General features: G+C 44.3%; 1 protein-coding gene across 3 annotated transcripts in view; it reads left to right on the forward strand.

The window, feature by feature from the left end:
* The window catches only part of ZHX3 (zinc fingers and homeoboxes 3), a 70369-nt gene that overhangs the window by 11531 nt on the left and 35905 nt on the right, over positions 1-22933 (forward strand). For all 3 annotated transcript variants that reach the window (XM_006121885.3, XM_075901326.1, XM_025184015.2), the window contains exon 2: positions 22284-22385. The gene's annotated coding sequence lies outside the window, so the exon portion shown is untranslated. The remainder of the gene's footprint in view (positions 1-22283; positions 22386-22933) is intronic.

The following is a 22933-nucleotide window of genomic DNA, read 5'->3' on the forward strand; positions in this document are numbered from 1 at the left end:
AGAGACTCTTGCGCAAGAAGGAGCGTCTACACTGCCCCTTCTTGAGCAAGAAAAACCCTCTTGCCCAATGCCGTTCTTCCTGAAAAGTAATAGGTGTAATGGCATTGCGCAAGAGGGTTTTTCTTGCGCAAGAAGGGGCAGTGTAGACACTTCCTGGTGCAAGAACCTCTTCTGAAAAAAATGGTGGCTCATTAGGTAGGCAAATGAGGCTCGGCGATATTCCATGCTTAGCCTCATTTGCATATTACTTGCGCAAGAAGCCACGAGTGTAGACATAGCCTAATTGTGATATCACTTCTGTGATTTAAGAATGGGAATAACTCCACCTGTAAAGTAGGATCTCTTCTGATGGAAATGCCGTGTGTTTGTCTCTAATGTGTGTATATGTGCATGCACACAATGTCTGCAAAGGGGCTACTGGGCCTTAAAAGGCTCCTGTGTGCTAAAGATGTCCTGTGCTCACTAGTGGTCCGCAGCAGAGTCCACTCACCAGAGGTGCATTCTCTCATGGTTGGGTGTCACAATCCTCCTCCGGCACTTGCTGTAGACAGCCACTCTGGCCCTGCAGTAAGTAGTCTGTGGTTTCCTGTCACTTGGGCCTTCAGCTAGGTCCTCTGGTTTTTGCCAAAAAGCAGAGCCTGACAGCACTGCACCAAAGCCTTAGCCCAATGTTGGCCTTTGTGGGCCTTTCTGCTCACACCACGGCTCTAGGCGGGCTATTGGAGGAGCCCAATTCAGTGCTTTACTCTGGGGTCCAGCCTAGGGACCCTGTAGGAAGCAGATAGGGCCTGTTCATTCAGACTCTCTGCCGTTTCCCTGCACTGCTTCCTACCAAGGCCTGCTGGAAGCCTGTCTCTCAGGCTCTCCCCAGGCTGACCCTTGTGCAGATCTCAAAACAAAGGGGAGCCAAACTGCCCAGAGAAGTTCTGACATTTGGGTGGCTCCAGCTCTACATGAGGCAGGCCGCCTTCCTTCATAGGGCTGGCTCAAGAGGTCTGCTCCCGAGCTGGGCTTGCCTCTTTTAACACCTTGCACAGGTTCAATGGGGCTGATTGGGGCCATAGGCTCTCATTTAACCCTTGGTCAGTGTGGGTCTGTATACTCCATCACATGCACCAATCACACATGTTGCTGAGTTCACATATGTGCCCTTGACTGACTGAGAAGTGAGGGTGCTCAGTGCTTTGCAGGGGCACTGGTTATTGGACAGGTCCCAGGTTTTTTTTCAGTAGTTCTAGGAAGAGAACTACTGAACACACTAAGAGCTTAGCTCATGTTATATGAAACCAAGTCATTGACACATACAATGAAAATGAGAATCAAAATTAAACACTGCAAACTAGAAACCCTAGTTACAGACAAACTGTCTTGTATTCCCAATTCTCCCCTGCTCATTTTATTTTTATATGCTCCCTAATTTTATTCATTTAGACAAAGATAATAATAACACATCTAGGCACAGCTGTGGGTGCCTATCTGGAGTTCACAACACAGTAAATAAAATCCTAGCAGCATAAGTAATCATTGCAACAGGAACTCAAGCAGCCATGTACTCACAGAGAGTCCTGGTCACCCCTTTACTGTTTGGGGAAGCATACATTCAGCCCTCTCCAAAAACCCTCTCAGATTTTTTAAGGCTGCTCATTGCAACTGATCTGATGTTTTGCCCTTATCTTCTGCTGAAACCCTACCCAAATGGAACCTTCTCTGTGTAATCCAAGTGTTACAGGAGGTCAGTTCAATTTCTGCCATGGTATTTGGCTGGCAGTAGTACGTAGGTGTGCCAGTCATGGATCTGGGCTCCATTATGCTAGCTGCTGTACAAACACAGAGCCAGAATACTAATGCTGCACCAAAACTGTACCATCTCTAGAGCCCTGCAAATCCATGGGTATCCTCTTTATAGCCACAGGTATCTGCATTCGTGGATGTGCATGTGGATAGCCACAGCTGTTTTGTGGATATGGATACGGCTATAAATTTTGTACTGCACAGGGCTCTAACCATCTAAGTATAAAATGAGGCAAGGGATGATAATAGGGGTGTAATGGTGTAGTCAGTTAAACGATTAACTGATAAATGGCTGCTTATCAGTTAACGCTATTGGCAACACGCAGCTCCCTATGGCTCTGCCTTTACTCCCCTAGCTCTGCATTTTAAGGAGCTTGAGAACCAATGGGCAGGGACGCTGGCTTAGTCCTGGTTTGCACCAGGCAACTACCCCGATGCAGGTCTGCATTTAAATCCTTTAGATGCAGTATGATGTATCACAATGGGAGCAGGCAGATTTTGCGTGACATACAGCTACATTGTTAGTCTATAAAGTGCTACCAGACCATTTGTTGTTTTTTTTTCTGTACAGACTAACTCGGCTACCTCCTGAAATTTCTAAGACAATTTCAAAATGTGAAATGGATGGATAACACACAATCTATTGACTGTTTGAGTGTGAAAGAAGAATTGAAGTTCATTCTTGTCTTTTTTTTTTTTTGTAGTCACAATCTCAGTTTCTGTGAGGAGGGCTTTGAACATCTTGGCAGTTTAAATTTTAACAAACGAGGATCTTTAAGCAGGACAAAGGGCATTTAAGGATTTGGTTTTTGTTGCTTGGGGGTAGTGGCTAGATTTCCTTCTCAAATTCCATTTAGCACAGGAGTAGGGGTAGGGATTTCCATACTGCTCCAGTAATGGTACATTTGCTACACTTCAAAGGTGGAGGTGCCCTATCGACTAATGGAAAAGTCGATGCAAAATGCATCAACTGTTCGATTAGTCAATTACTTGCAATTGAACATCCCTAATCTCAAGCTTCTTTCTAATTGCAAGAGTATTTGTGTGGAACCATGTCCCCATAAGCACATTATACTCTTTTTATCAAGATATGACCCTAGGATCTCCTTGTGAACATTTTCCCTTTTTAAAATTATTTCTAAGTAGGAAAGTGCTAGTCTGGGCTGTTTTGTTAATCTGAGGTAGATCTATTTAAAATAACCTCAATCACATTGATACAGAAGGGGAACAGTCATTGGGTTGGAATCCGTGTAAGGAAACGCATGTGAATAATTAAGAGCAAAATCCACTTGTTCCAATGCTCTCCTCCTTCATGTTCCATGGAAATGTAACAGAGGTTTTCAATAACAGACTGCACTCAGTGCTCCAGATAGTTAGTATGTTAATGTTTCTCTAAAACAGGAGTGGGGAACTTTTTTTGGGTCAGGGGCGACTGACCCACAGAAAAATCAGTTGGGAGCTGCACACAAGTGAGAAGCACAAAAACAATACAAACAAAAGAACCCAACCCCCCCCCCCACACAAAATTTAAAAAAAAACCAAACCCCCTCACTGATGTGGCCCCCAATTCAGGAAAAAAACACTCCCTACATTCTCCTTGCACACCAGAGCTTAGGGGGGCCCAGCTTAGTAGATTATGTGTGCTCCAGCCCTCGGGGGGGAGGGGGACGGCGGGTTGGAGTGCCAGTGTGGGTTCCCCAATGCTGGGGGGTCGGGGCACTGAGCCTCAGGGGCCAGATTCAGGCAAGTTGGGGACCACATCCGGCTCGCAGGTGTGAGGTTCACCACCCCTACTCTAAAAGCAGGCAGGAGGATATTCAGTGTCATGTGGTAACTTGTTACAAATTTTGGGATCTTTGCTTTGAAACTGTTCTTTGTTTCATTGTGAGTTAACATTCTTTACTGACACTTACTTCGCTGTTCTACTTTTCTGACCTGACACCAATGTGAAACAGGTATTCTGTTTAGAAGTGTTGACCCTGCTTCATATAAACCTTGCCCATGCTATTCCGGTGTAGAAATCAGAGTGAATCACCGTGCAGTTTTAGAGTAACATTGACTCATTTCGTAGTCAGAGCTACTGTGGAAAACAAAATTACCTTGTTTGCGTCTGTGCCACCTTGAGCTGCCGTCTCAGCAGGGGGAAGATCTGGCCACTCTTTGAATAGGAGAATTCCTGGGAATTATTCAGGATTCAGTGGCATTCTTCTGTCTGAGTCAGTCCCAGCACCATGTGAGGACTCACTGTACTGCTGCTAGAAGGGCTTCCTTGTAGGTGAGATGTAAAACTAAGGCCATGAGCAGTTGAAGCTATAAGGTTCCTTTTAAGTAAGGTTGTTATCCTCAGGACACTCAGCGGGTTCCAGTTTTTGCAGTTGTATTTTGCCCGACACAAACGTCTGTGGGCACTGCAGAGGGGAGAGGTGTTCTTGACCTCTGCAATTTGACTTCTGCGGGGTAGGTTGTTGAAAGCTCCTGTGTTTCACTAGTAGGATGTTAAGATGGGCAACCTACAGGTCTGCCAATGGAGTGGGGTTAGGGGTGCAAAAAGGGCAACTGCTTCAGGGCCCGGCTATTCAAAAGGGCCCCGGGGTTACCAGCTGCTGCCATTGCTACTGCAAGTGCGGTGTGGTCCTGGCGGTGCTGAGGACTGGTTGCCCCGGTCCCACCCCTTCCACCCAAGGCTAGGGATGTTAAATATTGGTTACTTGAATAGTCGATTAACCTCATGAATTCTTATCAGTTAGTCTACTATTCTATAGTCCCTGGGGGTGGGGCCAGCAGCCAGTGCACCCCGGCCCCACTCCTGAGGTGCCCCCTGCCACTCCACGCTGCTGCCTCTGTGGGGTGTCAGACAGGAGCTGATCCGCAACGGGAGTCAGTTTAAAAACGAGCTCCCCTTGTGGACCAGCTGCCTGTTGTCTCGCGCTGCTGCCTCTGATATAGAGGCAGCTGCTCAGGGCAGCAACGGCCCCGGTCCTGGGAGAGGCTGAGCTCCTGGACCCAGCACAAGCTGGAAATGAGCCAGGCTGCCTGTCTGGTTACTAATACACTTTAAATGTAGTCTTAGCAGGGGTAGGTTCCAGACCCAGCACAAGCCAGGACTGAGTTGGGCTGCTGGCCAGCCTGCTAAAAAATTTACTGGGGTTAGGAAAGGGGGAGAATGTGTGTAGTCTCTAGCTTAACCTATAGCTTTTGCTTATTGGTTAATCGACTACACTATTACATCACCACCTGAGGCCCAGCCCCTGCTGGGAGTGCGGAGCTGTCTCCCCCCCCCCCCCACACACCTTTGCCCAGGAGCCTGGCAAGTCTGTTGGTTCCTTTGGTAATCTAGGCCCTGATTCGGCAAAAATGTAATTGAGTGAATTGTATTGTGTGTGTGAGTGGTCCCATTGAAGTCCGTGAAACCACTCACGGGCTATGTCTACACTGGCAGCTTCTTACGCAAGAACATGCGCAAGGGTTCTTCTGCAAGAACTCTTGCACAAGAAAACGTCCACACTGCCATGTGTGCTTAATAATAATAATAATAATAATACGAGCTGTGCTTTTGAGCAGGAGCACCCATGGCAGTGTGGACGCTCTCTTGCGCAAGACAGCAGTGATGGCCATTTTAGCCATAGGTCTTTCTTGCGCAAAAAATCCCTGCCGTGCGTCCGCACTGCCCTCTTGCGCAAGAGCTCCTGTGCAAGAGGGCTTACACCTGATAAAAAAGAGCGTAGTGTTTGCACAAGAAGCCCTCTCTTACCACACCGTACTGTAAATTTCCTTGCTCAAGAGCTGGCGGGCATTGTAGACGCTCTGCAGATTCTTGCGCAAGAATGGCTGTACTTGCGCAAGAAACTGCGAGGGTAGACATGGCCATGGTGAGTTTCTTAGCACAAGCTAGTCTTAGCCCATGGAGTTAGTCTTAGGGCCTTCACTGGAAGTGATCATGCCAGCTCCCCCGTGATTTATTTAAAAACCTGTGTTCGGGGCTCCTCAGTGCCTCATGTCTGATCTTATTTATTAGACTGTACGGTCCTTGAGGCAGAGAGCTGTGCCTTGGTGTTGAACTGTGTCAGGCTTCCGTGTCAATGCTTAACAGATGTTAATGTCTTGCGGGCTGATGCATGTCTAGACCCTATTTGTGAGTCATAGATCGCCCTAGGAGGTTTGTTCCTGAATTTCACACACATATTTCATGTGGAATGGCTGGAAACTGATACTCAAGGACTTGGCTTTTCTCTCTCCTCAGTGAGTGCTGGCAATTGAACATAAGAACGACCATACTGAGTCATACCATAAGGTTCATTTAGCCCAGTGTCCTGTCCTCTGACAGCGGCCAATGCTAAGTGCCCCCAGAGTGAATGGGCAGATCAGTTAATCATCAAATGATCCATCCCCTGTCACCCATTCTCAGCTTCTGACAAACAGAGGCTAGGGACAGCATTCCTGCCTTTCCCAATGAATAGCCATTGATGGACCTAGCCTCCATGAATTTATCTAGTTCTTTTTGAACCCTGTTAAAGTTCCGGCCTTCACAGTCTACTCTGGCATGGAGTTCCACAAGTTGACTGTATTGTGTGAAGAAGTATTTCCTTTTGCTTGTTTTGAATCTGCTCCCTATTAATTCACTAGGAGACCCCTAATTTCACTTGGTGACCACAACTTATTCACTGAAGCAAGCTGTGCTTATGCATTTTGAGACTAAACTTCTGTGTAATGAATGAGCTAAGAGAACCTGATTTATTATGATGGAGTATCAGATAGGACTAATTTTTGTAAAGGTTTAATTAAGGCTTTTAGTTTATGTAGCTCCTTTGTTCAGAATATTTTTATGTCTTAATGGTAAGGAGTGACCTAAAGTTAGGTGCATTGACTGTGCAAATGAATGAGAGGTTGGCAGATGCAAAAGAGACTTAGTTAACTGGTTAGATAAACTTCAGCTAAGGAAGAACCCAAAACACCCAGTGTGTGTGTTTGTGTTCTTTAGAAAGAATGTTTAAAAGGGAATGATTAAAAATGTTCATATCTCCTCTTTAATTGTTCTTGGAAATTGAGGATGTGTGAAGTTGGATGTCTTTTTAAAACTGTGGGAGGAAGGGGGTAAGAATTGGTTATTAATTTTGTGGGGGTCTATCAAGTAATAAATTGGTGCCACAGACCAAGCATGAAAATCTACTGTATGTGTAGAAACTTGTTGTCAGCAATACTGGTATATAGACACATGCTTTGGCAAGGCAAAGCACTGTGTAATTAGAAATTGTTTGTGCAGATTTGAGACATATATCAACACCGTCTTTCCTTTTTATGTTCCTTTAACTTTCTGTGGGATGCTTCCTGCATTAATTACTTCTAGCAAATCTTAGTTAACAATGTCTTGAGCAAAATAATCCCTGGCTACTGCTATTGATGGCATTGCGTGTTATATTGTCCCTCTGTTCCTCTGTTATCTCTCTTCCAGGGACAGGGAATTGAAACCACAAACTTAATTCAGTTTAATTTCTTTCTAACTTGGTATCAGAATAACTAAGGCAGGGGTCAGCAATCTTTCTGAAGTGGTGTGCCAAGATTTAACCCACTGCATACCCTGAGGACAGCCTGGGTCAATGCAAACCTTGCGTGGACTACCAGTTGCTAATGGAAACTCACCGTTAATTACATAATTACACCCAAGCCATTTTTCTAGTACTGCATCTGGGGAGAATGGTTTCATTTAAATTATTATATATATTAAGCATTTTAACTTTCTCGTGTTAGTTTATCGAACTCCATTTTAAACAAAGTAAAATATTATGTCCCACACAAAAGGTTTCAAGGTTTTCTTTATGGCAGGGGTGGGGAACCTTTTTGAGTTGGGGTCACTGACCCACAGAAAAATGAGTTGGGGATGGCACCAGTGAGAAGCAGAAAACCTCCCAAGACCCCCAACCCTCACTGATGTGGCCTCCAACTGAGACACCTCACTCTTCTGGCGCCCCAGCCCCCACAGGGTGAGGGGAAGGTACATGTAGGACTGAGGTTCAGGGCTCCTCATAGGCCAGATTTACTTTTCTTGGGTTCCAGATAGTGGATTTTTTGGACCCCCTTAGGCTCTGGAGTGGGAACAAAAATGAGAGGTTCAATGTGCAAGACAGGGCTTCCAGTGAGTGAGATAGGGATTCAGGATCTGGGACAGAGGTGGGGTGCAGGTCAGGGTGAGGAGGGCAGGGTCTGGAAGGGAGCTTGGCAGCAGGAGAGGGTGTGGGGTGGGCGTACTAGAAGGAGTTTGTAGGTGGGGGAAGTAACACAGAAAAGGTGAGAGGGTGAGAATGCAGCCAAATAGCTAGTTAGGGAGGGAGGCAAAGCAGTGGGGAGTAAAGGAAAGTGCAGCTTCTGCAAAGTAAAATTGTATTTCCCCCCCTTTACATCTTCCCTCTGTTCCAGCCTCACTTCCGATAGCCCTCAGGAATTTAGTGAAGGAGGATGGTGAAAAATGGTATGTTTAGCATATCAGTATTTCCAGGAGAGATAAGTGGCTTTAAACTGGAATCTAGACTTCATTAGTAGCCAAAAAGCTACAGTCTTGGCTGCCATGCTAGAAGACAGATTAAATAGATAAAACACGCCTCCGAAGACAGGGCTACTCAGTATGCAACTCACGGGCCGCATGTGGTCCACAGCCTGTTTGTTTGCAGCCCACAGTGCAGTTTGGGTTTACGCAGGGCTCAACACACGGCCTCTAGGTGGGATCCTTTGAACGTCCACTGGGAACACGCTCCACGACGGCGAGTCAATAGAATGGTCTTCTGTTGAGATGCGTTTTAGTAGTTAAATTCCTGGACTGTCATTGCTCATTAAAAGTGCTGTTGTATGGGTGGAAATCGGGTGAATATTGCATTTTATTAATATCAGCAGAACTGACTTAAATGGGGCCTATGTGTTGTGTAGTCTCGCCTTAATCTTTGTATTCATACCCGTCAGTGTGAAAGACGCTGTTTGCATATATTTGCATATAGATTTGAATGTATCTGCAAGCACACTTAAGCTGCGGCCCTCAGCATTTGCTGTGAGTATCATTGTGGCCCCGGGGACTTCCACAGTTAAGTAGCTCTGTCCTAAGAGAAGTGATGCTTGTGGGACTGTATGTACGGGCCTCTCTGACTGACGCGTGGCTGCAAATGATGAACCTGAGCCAATGGGTGCCACGAGGCCTTGTGGCCACAGCGTCAGTAAATAAACACACCGGCATGGCCAGTTAGTCGCTTTCTCAAAGTGGTTTCTTGGACCACTTTGAAAAACGCTGCACTGGACACATGTGGCTATTCGGCTGGTTGAGTGGCTAGTTTGCTATAGCAGTGGCTACTGTTTCAGAACTGATAGGACACGGCTCGAGTCAAGGCCATGCTGCCTCTGAAAGATTTGGTGCACTGTGAATTGCTAATATTAACAATTTTTGTCCTCTCCCCCCCCCCCCCCCCCAAAAAAAAATGTCTGGCCTGTCTTTATGCTTTGCGGTATATTTTTAAAAAAATCATCAAAATTAGACTTACAAGCAGGTCACTTTATTTTATTTTCTTTTAGTTACGTTAGTAATAGACTCAGAGAAGCCCGTGCATTGTTTGATTTGCCTTTTCCCAGGATGAATACTTTGTAGTTGTTTTTTAAAATAAAAAACGTACATGCTCCTTCAATAACAAACAAATGTGCATGTTCTGCACTGAAAAAAAGGTCCAATAAAGGCAAAGATTTACTTGGTACTTTTGTTGCAAACTGTGACTAGAGAGGTGGTTTTTTGGATAGTTTAAAAAACTTCCATGCCTGCAGCCTGGTAACTCAGAAGCTCAAAATGCTTTCTAATGGGAGAGAACAAGAAAGGTCAGTTGAGATGAGTGAACAAATTGGTTTTTATAAACAAACAAGCCCAAAAATGAGCTGCTGTCACTGTGTGTATACAAAGGTCTCCTTTACTTTCTGTACCTCAGTTGGCATGCACCTCGCAAATCTTTTGCAAGAACAGGCCTCTAACTATAGCTTATTGATTTTTTAGGTACCTAGATCAGGTGTGAAACCAGCCACGAAACCAGAGAGAATATTTATATTCTTCTGTGGGAATGCACTGAAGCACAATTATAATCAAAGGTGGCCACAGGGGTACAGAGCAGCCTCTCTATGCAGTTAATAGATTCTCTTGGTGGTTTTATACCCCTCCTCCTCCTCCTCTTTTAGGGTTTAGCTAGATCTTTAACAGAAATGACGGGCTCGATCCAAAAGCCACTGATGTCATTGGAAAGACTCCAATTGACACAGGCTTTGGAGGAGGAAGCTGTAATTGAACTGATTTTAAATTATGCAAAGGGTTTGAAACTGAGTGCCATTGGAGTGCCCAGCCTGTTGAATAAGTCTTTTATCTCATATAACAGTATTCATTTAATAAGGGATGCTTCACGAAAAGAAATCCTTTTATAAAGGAATGCTGTCCTGTAAAGATGTATTTTGCAAATATATTTTTAATGTATGTGTTACACACATGAAGTTTTCTCAGTTTCACTTTGGTTTCTAAGCAGTTTCGCTTTTAGGGTCCCCTGTACTAGCACAATGCAACCATGCTGCGAGTTTTTACAGTGGGGGAATGCTTAAATGCTCATAAACAAATCCTGAAATATATATTTTCTCTGTTGAACATATATCTTATCTAAAAGTTACCAGATATCAGAGGGGTAGCCGTGTTAGTCTGAATCTGCAAAAGCGACGAGGAGTCCTGTGGCACCTTATAATCTAACTGAAGTGTAGGAGCATAAGCTTTCGTGGGCAAAGACCATGAATGCATCTGACGAAGTGGGTCTTTGCCCACGAAAGCTTATGCTCCTACACTTCAGTTACATTATAAGGTGCCACAGGACTTCAAGTTACCAGATAGTGTCCCTTTAAGAGACAGGATCAGGACATTGCTAATAATTTGTTGGCAGGGTAAAAGAGCATGCTTAGGGCATGTCTACATGAGGAAACTATTTCAAAATAACTAAATTTGAAATAACTCCTGAAATAACAAAATTGAAATAGCATGTCCCCACTATGAGGGAGACTCAAAATTAGTCCAAGGCAGGCTCCGTTATTGTGGACAGGCTACCTCGACTTACAGCCCCAGGAAGCACTGGGGAGTAATTACTTTGCATCACTCTGAGGAGTAGTTATTTCAAAATAGCAGCAGCAGAGCGTCCATACTAAACACTATTTTGAAATAACTATTTTGAAATAGTGTCGGGGGGTAGCCAAATTAGTCTGTAACTGGAAGAACTTATTTTGAAATAACTGTTATTCCCAGAGAAAAGCAAGCATACAGATTTCGAAATAACCAGCCTGTTATTTCAAAATAATGGGCTTGGTAAAGTGGATGCTCCACTTATTATTTCAAAATAAAGGGGGTTATTTTGAAATAACTCCATAGTGTAGACTAGGGTCTACAGAGCTTGTTCTAATGTTGAGAGAAAACTGGCTTGCTCTGAGGTTTTCACATCAAAGGCAGGTCAATTCATCCGTTACACTTCAAGTACCAAGGAGGTGATTGAATTTCCAAGTGTTAAAGGGTTTGTTGTAACAACAAAGGACATGTAAATGGGGATGGGGTGGTGGACTTATGATACATATAGCTCTTACTTATGTTCTGGTTTGAATTGATCTTTTCTTTAGCTGTTTGAGCTGCTTTTGATTTGGGAACTGTCATGTAGACACTTTTAAACAGCAGAAACATGAAACTAGAACTTTTCCCCTTCTATACACAATCAACAATGTTTTGTTTTCAGAAAGCATCTCTAATGACACAATTTAAAGATACTGTTTAAAAATTGCACTTACAGCTGAAATTCTTTACCTACATAATTAAACCTAATTATAATAACAGAAAGAGCAAGACGCTTCTCAGTGTCTTTTTCATTTTTGTACAATTGGTAGCACTTTGCACTGTTCCCTGTGGATTAGTCAGTTTTCATGTTGTTTGACATTTTTGTTAACACAGCAGCAATAAATGTGATTGTAACACTATACAACCGTGGTCACCAACCAGTAGATCGCGATCTACCGGTAGATCTCAGGGGCTCTAAGAGTAGCTCTTGAGCCCTCTCTGAACTGCACACCTGCGCAGTACATTTACATTAGATTTCCTCATTTAATGTAGGCTGGGCTTCAAGGAAGGGGCGGGGCAGTAGATCTTCTCCTGTTCTGAGACTTAAAAAGTGATCTTGGGTGTAAAAAGATTGGAGACCACTGCTATAAAAATTTGTGGGTGTTTCACAGAAAACGTATCTCATTTTGAAATGGACCAGTTTTCAAGTTGACAACAACCCTTCTTATTCAGCTTAAAAGGGTGTTGCACATAGTGTGAAAATTGTAAATGTGTCTTGTTTTTGTAACCGTAAAGTTAGCAAAAATGACATACAGAAATACATTCACTTTGCTTTAGGATGTCAATGAGCATGGACAGTTGAGAGTTAGGCCTTGTCTATTAGGGATGTAAGTGACTAGTCGAGTCACAAGTCAACTACTCGCTCCCCCCTTGCTGCTTCTGTATCAGAGGCAGCGGGAGGGAATGGAGGAGCAGGAGCCGATGCTGGAGGGCTCCTCAGAAGCGCAGTCGTCTGGAACCCAGTGTGAGCTGGGACTGCTGAGTACTGACTTGCGCCGGGTCCTGGACCTACCCCTGCTGCAGCTCTTCCTTTTAAATGTAGTAAGAGCCGCCTGGGGTCCCAACTGCTCCTGCCTTGAGGTGCAACAGTCGGGACCTGACGTGAGCAGAGACTGCTTGAGTCCCTGCTTGTCCCAGGTTCCATGTTGAGCCTCTGCCTTTTAAATGTAGTAAGACCGCAGGCGCAGTGGGGATAGTGAACGCCTCACCTCCCCTTATCAACTAATTTAGGTAGGGATAGGAGTGTACAGGTGGGAAGAACTCTGCAGTCCCTTTCTGGGACAGCAAGGCAGTTCTAGAAGGAACAAGCCTATAAAGAACTACTTGATTAGCTGATTAATCAAAATGTAACATCTCCAGTGGGGACGTCACAGAAATTTGCCTTAAGGTATCTGTGATGCAGAAATACCTGTAGGCTCTGATCAGAGCCCTGTTGAGTTAAGCACTGTTCATACACCTAGCGGACAGAGTTCCTGTCCCAGAGAGCTTGGAATCTTAAGTAAAGATAAGAAATTGTCTTCCCAATGTGCAAAAGAAGTTGATCCTGTAAGGGAATCTTTTCTATTGTTAGTCATATCTGTTACCGTGCCTTCAGAGCTCGAGAGACAAGAGTTTCCAGGGTTTGCCTCTGCACTAGCAACACCCTTTCTTGTGGTCAGTTGGTTTCTTCCTGTAGAGTTGAAGCATGGGGAATATATTAGATTGTGTTTGTTTTTTTTACTTTTACTCAGGAATAGAAGAAATTTGCTGTAGGATTTTGAGCTTTTGTTCTCAGTGTTATTTTAAATGTAAAGGGAGTTTGCTAAAAGAATGTCTGCATCCAGGCAAGACTTAAAGCACTCAATTAGACATTTACCTGCAAGATGGAGCCAGGTTGCAATATACCTTCCACTCACAGGACTGTATTAGACTGCCAGAGAGCATAATTCTTGGGAGTGGTTTTATTTTCTTATTCTCACTTTAGCCAAAGTGTTCCCAGTAAATATTGGTTCCCGGTTGTTTTCATCAGCCAACTGAATATAAAGGAATGGTCGCATCCATGTGGTACATGCAGTATTTACTGTTAGGTTCAGCATCATGCTGGAGAAAACTGCCCCGTTTTGCTCTTCAGAATGCCTGTGTTCATTATTGGAAGAAAGGCTAGCGCTAAATAAGTCCCAGATCTTTAAGTATATTTTTTTTCCCCAGCAAAGAACTTCCCAGATGTGAACATATCCAAAATTCACTAGCTGTGCATGTAGTTTGCTAGGCTGGTGAAGGGGTAAACGAGGCCTCCTCTACCACCCTGCCTCTGCAAATACACTGCGAGGGACAATGTTTTCTGGCTGGTCAGTGACTTTGTCTCATTTTCCTTATAGGCTTGTTCCTTCTAGAACTGCCTTGCTCTCCCAGAAAGGGACTGCAGAGTTCTTCCCATCTTTCTATGCAGCCCCTTACTCTAAGGAGATCTAATTGTCTGGATCAAGAATTATGAAGCTCGGGGCAGCATGAGGTGCAAATATTTTCCTGCATGTTTGCCTGGAAAAGAGGCCCTCAACTGTACACTCCTATCCCCTACCTAAATACATCCACCTTTAATCTCCCAGAGCCCCAAACATGCTGAATACACATAGCAGGAATGGGAGGCTGGAATGATAGAGGCTTGTCTCAGCTCTTTACAATACATTCTTGGCTGCTTTGAACAGGTTTTCTGCATCATAGAATCCCACCATGGCAAAATTAGCGAGAAGGATCTGAACCGTATACTCCTGGGGGAATTCTGCACCACTGTGCAAGTGCAGAATTCATGTCCCTGTAGATTGCTTCCCTGAAGAAAAATGATTTTCTGACACAGAATCAGAAGGCAGCCACAAGAGTGGTGACATCCCCCCCCCCCCCCCCCCCCCCCCGTCTAGCAGTGCAGGCACATTCAGGGACCCAGAGCAGCTGGGAGAGAGGTAAGTCACCACAGGTTTGGGGACAGTGGCTCCTGTCCTGGGTCATAATCAGCTGCTAGTCTTGGCTAGGCTAGAGCAAGGAAAGAGAAAGTCCTGATCTCTCCTGCCAAGGAGTGACTGGGGCTGTATCCGATCCACCTCCTAAAATCTCCCCTGAATGCAAGAAGCTCAGCATCCCTCCCCTACTTCCTACCCCTATTGACTCCTCAGCTGTGGAAGGAGGGGATCACTGTATGAGGAGCTGCTCCCTCATTCAGCTAACCCTTGTGCATGTGGCTCCCATACTGAGACCCCCTACCAAACCTCACCCATATGTCCAGAGCCCCCCTAGCCCACCATACCCATACCCCACCCGACCTCAACCCCTGCAGCTGGAGCCCCAAACTCCTTCATCTGAAAGCCACTGTGGGGTCTTACTGCCACTGCACCTGGAGCCTCTGTGGATCCAAACCTCCTCCTGAGGAGCCTGCACCCAGACTGGCCCACACAGAACCTTCTCATCCCACACCTGGATTCCCCCCAATCCTTTCACACTTAGAGCCTGCCTGGTTGAGACTGCCTGCCCCACACCCGGTGCATGTGGCACAGAGGGGCAGCATCCCTCGGTGTTCCTGGGGTAGATCCAGGCCTTGTGCTATGGCATGGTTGGGTGCAGTCTCCCCAGTGAGTCCATGTCCCTGGAATTCCCTGTCGTGTAACTGTAGTGAGCATTGCTGCTTGGATAAGACTTTCCAAAGCACCCGAGTGACTTGGTGGCACAAGTTCTATTGACTTTCAGCATGACGTGCGTGCGTACATCACTTGCCTTTGCCTTACCTGTGTAGTTGTGTGCTCCAGCCCCGTGGGGCAAGTGAGTAAGATGAGCATGATTTGGCCCCTCTGGGACAACTGGTGAGACTATTCCTAAGTCCCTGGGAGTTGTGCAGGTTGTCTGAAAATAAACAATATGTCTGGCTCCCTCAGATGTTTGAAAGAAAACGTTTTCCACAAATCTGGATTGGTTTAGTAGGGAAAGCAGAGAACAGTCCCCTCCAGAGTGTATTTCCCTGGGGTTCTCTTCTCGCTCCATAAGAAGCTGGAGATAAGTCAGTGTATGTGGTCACTAAAATCTTATGTAAGTCTGCAGTCTCATTCCCGCAGAAACTAGTGCTGGCTGGAACTAGTTCATGTCCCTCAGTTCCAAAATGCAATTTAATGCCCATGAAGTTTAATGAATCTATTCCATTATGCCGCGCTGGAACAGTCTGTTCAGAACACTAAATCATAGGGAGACTTGGGTTAGAAATGAGAAATCCAATGCAGTTGAGGATGTTCCTTTGATAGGAGCTGCCTTTTGTAACATGCAGGTAGGAGAGCCCACCCTCTCTGCTGGGTTCCAGTCCAGCAGAGAGGCCTGACCATCTATTTTCTGCTGCCTCCTTTGACTCTTCCTTCAGGTTCTTCCCCACAGGCTTTCCTTGGGCTTACTGTAAGCCTGCCTGCCTCTCTCTAGGCCAGGCATGGGGAACTCAAGTCCCGGGGGCTGGATGCAGCTCCCAGCTGGCCCTCAAGGCTCAGGGCTCCCCACCCACCATTGGGGAGCCCATGGTAGTGCTTCAGCTCCCCGCTGACCCCCAGATTTGTGAGGGAACACACAAAATCTGCTAGCCTGGTTTTTTTTTTCTTTTTGCTTCTTGCTTCTGTGCAGCCCCTGACTGATTTTTCTGGGGGTCGGTGGGCCCTGACCCCAAAAAGTTTCCCCACCTCTGCTCCAGGCCTTTCCTCCACTCCGACAGCCAAGAGGAACTTCCAAGTTCTTCCCCTTGTACCCAGCTGCCCCATCTGGGCTTCATCTTCAGCTGGGCCTGACCTACCCTCCCAGTGTCTTAATTGAGCTCTCTAGCTCCAGTCAGCTCTTTTAGGCCTTGTCTATAATTGCTGGAAGATTGATTCTAGAGATCAATCTTCTGGGGTTCAGCTTAGCAGGCCTAGTAAGGACCTGCTCAATTGAATGCTGAGAAGTGCCCCTATTGACCCCAATACTCCAAGGAGGTCGACCTCCTGCAGTGGGGCCAGCCCTGAAATTCTCATTGCCTATCTTAAGTTGACTTTCTGGCATAGTATAGACCTGGCCTTAGTTCCAGCATGGGGTGTATTAAATCACTGCTCCCTTCATGCTCTTTTGCAGAAAATTCATTGTGAGCAACTTAAAAGGTTATGGTATCCGCTGCACGCTCTGTATCTTACCGGCAAGAGTTGGCCAGCTGATCCCTGCTTGTTTTAGAACAAGGTGGAAAAGCCTCATAATTCCACATCAAGAAAGAGAACCTCTCTTCTGCTGCATACTTATCTCAGTGCAGCCTCTGTGCACATGAGCAGGAATTGGCATGATTAGAGCACCCCAGACCACTGACAATGTGATTAAAATGGTTAAGGAGGAGTAGCTTATTCCTGGCTGCCTTTCACTCATGACTGCTCTGGCCAAAATGGAAAAAAGAGGAGCAATACAAAGTTTTTAAAGTGCCAATGAGTGTTCTTTTGCTCACTGTTCTTTTGAGACCATTCAAAACATAATGCTCAGTATTTAAATGTGAGTTTTAGCTAGCTGGCTACAGAGTGGGCCATTTAAAACATAGCTAGATGAAGACTGCAGAGACTTAGCTACTTGGTCTACCATTTCCAGTGTGGATACCTAAAGCATGGAACCTAAATTTGTATTTAGGCACCCAGATATAAATAGCTTGATTTTCATTGAAATGAGTGGGGAGAGGCTACAAATGTCCACCACCTCTGAAAATCAAGCCACTTATCTGCCTAACTTTAGGCACTCACATTTGGAAATCTTTCCTTTGTTCGAAATGTGTAGGCAAGTGAAATCCTTTGTCCCCTTGGTCTTACTGGAACGGAGCTGCCATTATGGAACTGCCGTTACCGTGGGAAGACTAGCCTTCTGGCATGGAAAGAGTGAATGTCCATCAACTCAAGAGATACAGTAAACAGCAGAACTTACTTCAAGACAACCCAGACACTTAATAGGAGCTACTAGAAATGTCTGTCTGGGAGTAGGCTGATGCAGTGACTGGTGAGTTCAAGAAGACCTTTTAAAAAACCCACCACAGCTCCCCATTTGCCCCCATATTATTGTGGACATTAGAAAGCATAGGAGGGAGCAGCCCTAGGTGCATTCCTTTTTTGAAGTCTCAGAGGGGTAGCCGTGTTAGTCTGTAACTTTAAAAATAACAAGTAGTTGTGGTTTTTTGTTTTTTGTTTTTTGCCAGAGACTTGATCAGGATAGCTTCTCCACAGCCCTGGAATTGTTACTCAGCTGGAAGAAAGTAACACATTTTGAGACAGGATTTTGGAGGTCATCAGACAGTTAAATTGTTTCCTTCCATAAGTGTCATTTCCCTCCTTAGCAGCTTAACCTCCTGCAGAGAGAGGCTTGGAGAAGTTGTTATTATGCTACCTTCCCCAGCATGCATACAAAGTATCAGCTCAATCTGTACATTTCCCTTTTAACTTGGCTTTGTGTGAGCAGTCAGCATACCCTACTACGCAATAGGAAAACATGTGGCTTTACTGAAAGTCATCCTAAAAAGTACTGAAATGAAACCGTTGCCTGGAAGCAGAATGACTTCAATTCCTGATGGTGTTATGGCAGATGATTTAAGGTTTGGTTGAAGTGTTTAGGGAACAGTCTCAGGAGGGAGGGAGGGGGCGGAGCTGTGTTAGTCTGTAACTTAAAAAAATAAACCTTTAAAAATGAGTAGACCAGTGGGCACCTTAGAGATTAAAAATATATATCTTGGATTTTGCCTATGAAAGCTCATGATAATCTATATATTTATTAGTCTCTAAGGTGTCAGAGGTCTACTTGTTTTAAAAAGTTGCTGAAGATCAGTTCACTTCCCCCTTTTCATGAAAATGTTTCTCATATAATAAGTTTTTATGTATCAAATGTCTGATCAGCTTTGCTGCTTTCATGACCAGGTTGTTCTTAATTGGAAGTGCAGCAAAGATAGGTAGGTGGTGCTGGCGATTCAGAGAATATCTTTAGCAGTGTTCCCTGTAATCTGTGTGCTTCTGCCGCTGTTCAGGTGAAATTCAAATGCTGTTCAGCTGACTAGAAGAGCGCCCACATCTAGGATTTGTGTTTCTATTGGTAGTGCACATTTGCACGTCTCAGTGCACATACATTATTCCACACATGGGTGGAAAAGATTAGAGGCAATGTTGGTGTGTGTAATAGGGCTTCTCTGGAATTCACTAATATAAAGTAAACTTCAGTAAACTAGAAAATTTTGAACATGTATTATTACAAGAAACCCCTAAGATTTCTCTCTGAAAGAGTTTAGTCACTAACAGTCATCTGTGTCCATTTAAAGGTACTTTGTGTGGACAGTTTTACTCTTGGTCATTCTCATACACTGTTTTGGAGTTTTAGCCCAGGATCTCCAAAAAGGTGTTTATAACTGTGACAGCAGCAACTAAGCACAGTCTTTTTTTAACCTTCATTTCTGTGCTCCTGGCAAGAACTGGCCCGCTCTGTTTTATTAGCATATTGAATAAGAGTTTGCAGTACCATATTGAATATTGGGGTCTAAACATTACAAAAATGACTGGTGATTATGGGTGTTTCAAATTTCCGGTGTCCCTAACTTGAGATGCCTTACAAGGTAGTTTATTTTCAGAAAGTGCTAATCACTGACTCAATATGTGGCCCCTTTTCTTAAATTTGGGCACCCTAAATCCAGGCATTCAAAATCACTAGTTGCTTCTTAAAATTGGTGACCATATGGTTATTATGTACAAGTGAATTGGACCCACACTGGTATTGATAACCTGGGCAGTAACAGACAGTAAATAATGGCAAAGATAAGCTTGGATCTGCGAAACCTATGGATCTATTCTAATTGCTGCTATCACAGAAAGAATTACAGATAAGCTGCCTACAAGACTTTCAACCCTATGCTTGTTGTTACAGGATCTTTATGCAAGCTACTAGAATAAAAAGCACTTGAGCAGCAGTCTAGTATTTGTCTTGTTATTCATGAAACTTTTCCTGGCATACAGAGCTTTGTCATCTGTTAAGTCAAGGTTCTGACATTCAAAATTGGCTGTTTCCCAAAGTGTGTTGAAATCTAGGTAGTTAAAAATAAACATTTTATAAAAATATGCATGCAGGAAAGGCATTTGGCAAGAGTTTAAAGCCGTTTCTTCCCCTTCCCCCATGTTCTGTTACTCTTGTAACCTGTCAGATGCAGGGTTAGATTTCCAAAATGCATGTCCATTTTTATGTGCACAGGACTTGATCTATGCTCTAATGCAGTGGGTCTCAACCTTTCCATATTCCTGTATCCCTTTCAGGAGTTTGGTTTGTCTTGCATATGCTCTAAGTTTCACCTCACTTAAAAACTACTTGCTTACAAAATCAGGCATAAGAATGCAGAAGTATCACAGGAAACTATTACTGAAAAATTGCTTATTTTCTCATTTGTTACCATGTAATTATAACACAAATCAGTTGGAGTACAGCCGGTCCCCGAGTTGCGAACAATCAGCTTACGACTGTTCGCAGTTACGACCGAAACTGTCGTAAATGGCGGACCCCGAGTTACGAACACGATCCGCACTTACGAACAGTGCGGTCGCGTGTAACTCAATGGGGTCTGACTTACAAACAAACCGAGTTATGACCAATTGCTTGGTCCGTAACCGGTTCGTAAGTTGGATAGAGGCTGTGTAAGTATTGTAGTTACATTTGAGTGTGTAATATGAAGAGCGGTATAAACAAATCAGTCTGTATGAAATTTTAGTTTGTACTAAGTTTGTTAGTGCTTTTTATGCAGCCTGTTGTAAAACTTGGCAAATACTTAAAGGAGTCAAGGTCAATGTTCTCTTTACTTTTTTCCTATCCATGTGCAGAATAAGTTTTATGAACACTGAAGTGTGTGCAGATGTGCACCACCAATAGAAGCTGCAGTCAGAGGGAGGTTGTGAGTGCTCTGCTAATCAACTGGGCAGCATTTGACTCTCTTCTGGGCAGCCACCCAAGCACTCATTGTTCCCTGTAAGTTAAACTGTGTACGCCTGGTAGAGAACCACTGAAGTCCTGTGCACACATACTTTTGAAAAATTTGGCCCGTGAAGTACAGCCCAGAAAACTGATGTGCCTTCATAAAGGTTTCTATGACATCACACACTCGTTGCTGTTACAGTTACCAAATAGTCATCTGAACCCTGAGGTGGAAAGGAGGCCTTAAACACGGTGAAAATAACTTCCAAGTCTAAGCTGGAGACCTACGCTCACAGGAATAGTGGGATCAAAGAGGCTTTAGGGAGAATAACTGTAGTAGAGAAGTCATTTGACTTTTAAGAACAGGGACCTAAGTTGCTGTTGATAAAGGGAAAGGTGCAGCAATGTTTCTGTGAGCTGCTTAGTACGCTTTGAAGAAGCGGTAAGCTGTGTTATTTCACAATGCATCTTTCTGTATTGAGACTGGAAAATGCCACTGACATGCTGTCAAATGACTAATATACAGAGAGTGACCCCATGCTATCTAAGAATAGATGTCAGGTTCCATACAGGCTTGTTCCCTGAATAGTGTGGATAATTACTATGCTTAGAAATCCACAGAGCCTGTAACCATATTTAAGGCAGGGCACATTTAGGGCCTGACCTTTCTGAACTCTTCCCAAATCTGTATAGATAATTTTGGCTCCTGGTTTGTTTCCAACTGTATTAGTGCAATGTCCAGTTTGGTAATGTGTGTATGGGCGTGTATGGGGGGGGGGTGCTGTTGGAAGGTTCTAACATGCAATCAAAGGGAAATCCCCTTCATCACCACTTTACACGTGTTCCTGCACTGATTGTCTCAATGGAAAAGTTACTCTTATATTTCATCAGATACATTTCCCGGAGTAAAGCTGAGTAGTTCAGAGAGCTTACTTGCAGCAGATCCTAACCTAAGAAGCAGCAGAGAGATTTGGCATGGGATTTGTGGCTGGGAACAGCTGCCTGCTGCAAAAGACAGAGGTGCTTTGGATTGCAGTGACACCTCTTTACTGGGGCTTTCTGTTGGGAGTTTGCAACACATACTTTAAGTGGTAGGAAACTAGTGAAGCTAGTAACACTCCCCCCCCCCCCCCCCCCCCCGCCCCAAGCTTTAGCAAGAAGCAATTAGCTGGTGTGAATTTTCCTTCCTGGAAATTCTAGTGTGATTTTCTGATTTCCTACCTTGGTATGACTTTTAGCACACCTTTTTCCAGGGCAGTTTTTACATGTAATTTTATCTGTCTGTGAATTTAGTTCTCAGCCTCAACTTGGTCGTTTATCCCTGCGTAAGGACATGTTTACAAATTATGAAATATCTTGGACTGTTTATGGCAGGGACAGCAGCTGAGGAAAATGGAGGAGGGAGAGAAAGCACAAAGCTAAAAGTAAAACGGCAAGTTTATATATAGCTACAGGCTGCAGCCGTGTGGGTTAGGCTGCTGTGATCAGTACTTTAAACATGCTCCTGGCTAATTGATCTTTATGGTTCTCAGCTACTTTAGGAAACCCACCAAACAGCCCTGGATAAGTAGTGGTGGTGTTGCTGCTGCGTTTTCATTTTGCAGTGCATAGTCATCGGGCCGTATGCAGTTTTGAGGATCTGGGTGCCTCACTGAGTGCTCAGAAACGAATTCATTTGATTAACTTTTAATAAATGGGTCTCCTTTCTAATTAAATGAGAAATTGGAGGAGAAATTATTGGGTACTTTGCTGAGGAGTGACTACAGTCTGGATGTGAGCAGAAAGCCTTGTGAATGTGCGGTGGTTTGTGCAATCTATTCCAGGCTCATTTGCATTATTAACTGGGAAAAAGTCATATTTCCCTTTGGAACCACAGTAGTAAATTTTGGGGTGATATTTTTCTCTTGTTTCTTAGAGCCCTGATTCTTGACGGCAGCTGAAGGGACTTCTGTCAATTTAAGAATTCAGGAAGGAGGCGTTGGAAAGCAGTACTTTATGAAAATGTCACGTTTTACAGGTGAGTAGCAGTTTGGGTGTTTTATAGTTTGTGTGAATAAACATATAACATAAAATGTGTAATTGCACTGGGTTAGTCTGAACAGAGCGCATGGCATGATCTCCATCCCTATTTTTGGATTGCAGTGAAGTTGAGTAGCTGTGTTTTGATTTTAGTGAGCACCTCTACACTCTGAATATGTGATTGAATGAAATAATAAAATGTCAATTTTAGTTCATCACTAAAGATCAAATCTAGAGCCTAGTCACTGGCCTGAGCAACCATCCTGAGAGCCTGGAAAGAAGGATGATGAAAGGCAGAGAGAGAATGAGTCCTGCCTCTAGGCTAGGGATGTGAATGACTAGTTGACTACACGATAAGCAAGTGCTTATCAGATAGTCGACAGGGAAGTTGACTAGTTCCCCATCTCCCTTCCTCTATCAGAAAGCTTCAGGGGGTACCCTAACTGGAAAAACTTGAAAAACAACCAATAAAGACTAACAAAACGTGTAGATGGTATCATGAGCTTTTGTGGACACAACCCACTTCTTCACATGGCCAGATTTCAG

Source organism: Pelodiscus sinensis, chromosome 18 (genome assembly GCF_049634645.1).
Source record: "Pelodiscus sinensis isolate JC-2024 chromosome 18, ASM4963464v1, whole genome shotgun sequence".
In the NCBI taxonomy this organism is placed as follows: Eukaryota; Metazoa; Chordata; order Testudines; family Trionychidae; genus Pelodiscus; species Pelodiscus sinensis.